The sequence below is a fragment of the Nannospalax galili genome, unplaced genomic scaffold, assembly GCF_000622305.1.
Source record: "Nannospalax galili isolate Female #2095 unplaced genomic scaffold, S.galili_v1.0 scaffold1217, whole genome shotgun sequence".
Lineage (NCBI taxonomy): Eukaryota > Metazoa > Chordata > Mammalia > Rodentia > Spalacidae > Nannospalax > Nannospalax galili.
Genome location: NW_008339068.1, coordinates 319338 through 321680, shown reverse-complemented (window position 1 = coordinate 321680; position 2343 = coordinate 319338).

Genomic DNA, 2343 nt, shown 5'->3' with positions numbered 1-2343 from the left:
GGCTTGCTCCCTTGGCCCCTGCTCAGCCTGCTTTCTTATGCAACACAGGCCCACCTGTCCAGGGGTGGCACCACCCACAGTGGGCTGGGCCCTCCCACATCACTCATCAAGAAGATGCCCCTCAGACATGGCCACAGGCCAGTCCAATAGAGGCAATTCCCCAATTGAGGCTCCCTCAACCCAGGTGTGTCAAGTTGACACTAAAGCTATCCAGCACACTGGGGAAATCACTTGTTTGCACCAGTACTGCTAGAGCCGTCACTCCACTTGTCTGAATTCTTGAGGCACTGGCTCAGCATACCCTCCACATTCCTACTCTATGCAAAATGTCACAGCATCCCTTATGAAGATGGATGGACAGAGAGGGACCTGAAGCTTTGTTTTTGACCAGGCTAAACACTCACTTGGGTCATCACCCTGTCACGGAATTTCCCTGAGGGGCTTTTGCCTCATCCTTCCCAGATGGGTTTATCATAAGATCAGTCCTTTATCTTCCTTCCCTTCAGAAAGGGAACAGTGGAAGTTTGCACAAGAGAGACTGGCTGTTTAGGGGTTTGGTGATGGAGTGCAACAGAACATAAGGTCTGGCCCCAGCTGCTGGCCTCTGGCAACCCAGAGTGATTAATAAGCTCACTGGCTTCCCCCTGCAGCACCCGCATGAACTGAAGCCCTTCCGGTGGACCTGACCTCAGGAGTTCCCAAGTCTCGCTGTGTTGCTCACAGGCTATGCAAACTCCCGTCACAGAGGGGAAGCAGTACAGAGGTGCTGAAGGGAAGTGAGTTGGTGGCCCGATCAGAGCCCAGGCGTCTGCAAGGTTTAATGGGTGGTGAGCTCTGCACAGCAGTTTTAGCAGATGCTGCAGCAAGATTTGCCTCTTTGGGGGAGAGGGGCTTTGGGCTCCATTTGAGGTCTTGAAGCCCTTCACTCTCTGCAGACCACCTCTGCTTTGGCAGTAAATACACCATTGGGGAAACAGCCAGCCAAGTCTGTCCTAAACCACATATGTGCACATGGTACCTGCATCAGTCCTGAAGCCTAGTTTATGTCCCCTGTGGAAAGGCCTGGGGCTTATCTTATCAGCAGGGACAGTGACAGTGGCTTGAAAATCTTAAGTGGGCTTCAGAGATGACTACTGCCTTGTGACAAGGAGCAGTCAAGTTTCTTTTAGGGCACTGTCAGAAATGCCAGGAGCTAGTAAAAAATCCTGTTTTCTCACTTCCAGAGGCTCCTGAGGGTGTGTGTGTGTGTGTGTGTGTGTGTGTGTGTGTGTGTGTGTCTATGTGTGTGTGTGTGTCTGTGTGTGTGTGTGTGTGTGTTGGGGGGGTCAGGCTCTACTAGTGACAAAAGCCACCATGCTCTAGTCTAGGTCTACCATACCTGTCAAGGAGCACTCACTAGACATCAAGCAAACAAAGAACCACTACCCTTTCCTGGTCCTTCCTTCTCAGCCAGTAAGTTCCTAGGCTCCTCAGCCATGGCCATCACTCTCTGGTGAGAGTATGGGGCCATATGTTTAAATGCCTGAAGGCCTTACCCACAAAGACAGGCATTCCCTAGCACATGCCCTACACGTACAAAGGATTAGGACAGGCCTGTGGCACTATGGTTTGATTTCCTATAGCTTCTCAGAAACCCCAGGGTTCCTGTTTATCTGCCCAGGAGAGATTCTGGTACATTTAAAAATATATTTATTTTGGAGTGTATGTGTATGTATGATGGACATGTTTGTATATGAGCCACATGTGCCACAGTGCATGTGAGATGAGAGGTCCACTTGCTGGGGAGCCAATGTCAGCCAGAAGCGCCCATGGGGGGGCATAAATCCAATGGCTTCACTTCCCTGGGATTACAGGCAAGGGCCACCACACTGAATAACAAGGCTCTTATACTAGTCTGAACAGCATTACTTTAAAAAACATATCACACCTCAATTAGACTGGAAACTTATACCTAACATACACCCTTCCTGTCTCCAACTTGCACAAATATTGAAAAGGTGAATTAAGCAATCCCGACTAGTGATGGAGAGGTGGTTGTGGCCTGTCCCTGCGCTGGGAAAATAGCTAGACACAGACATCACTGGTAGAGGTAAGTACTAAACCAGTCATAATTCCCCTTTGCATCCCGTGGAGATTGCCCCATTTGTGATGCTGTGCAAACACTATCAGGGTGACTGATTCGAGGCTGGATCAAGGGGGCTGCTAGAGATGCCTTCTGGAGCCACTGTTCTCTATAGAAAGGCTCTCTACAGAAGGTAGAGATCAACAGATCTAATAGCCCTCCATAGAAGAGAGGCTAAGAGATTAAAAAAAAAAAAAAAAAAAACCCCAAAGGGGGCCATA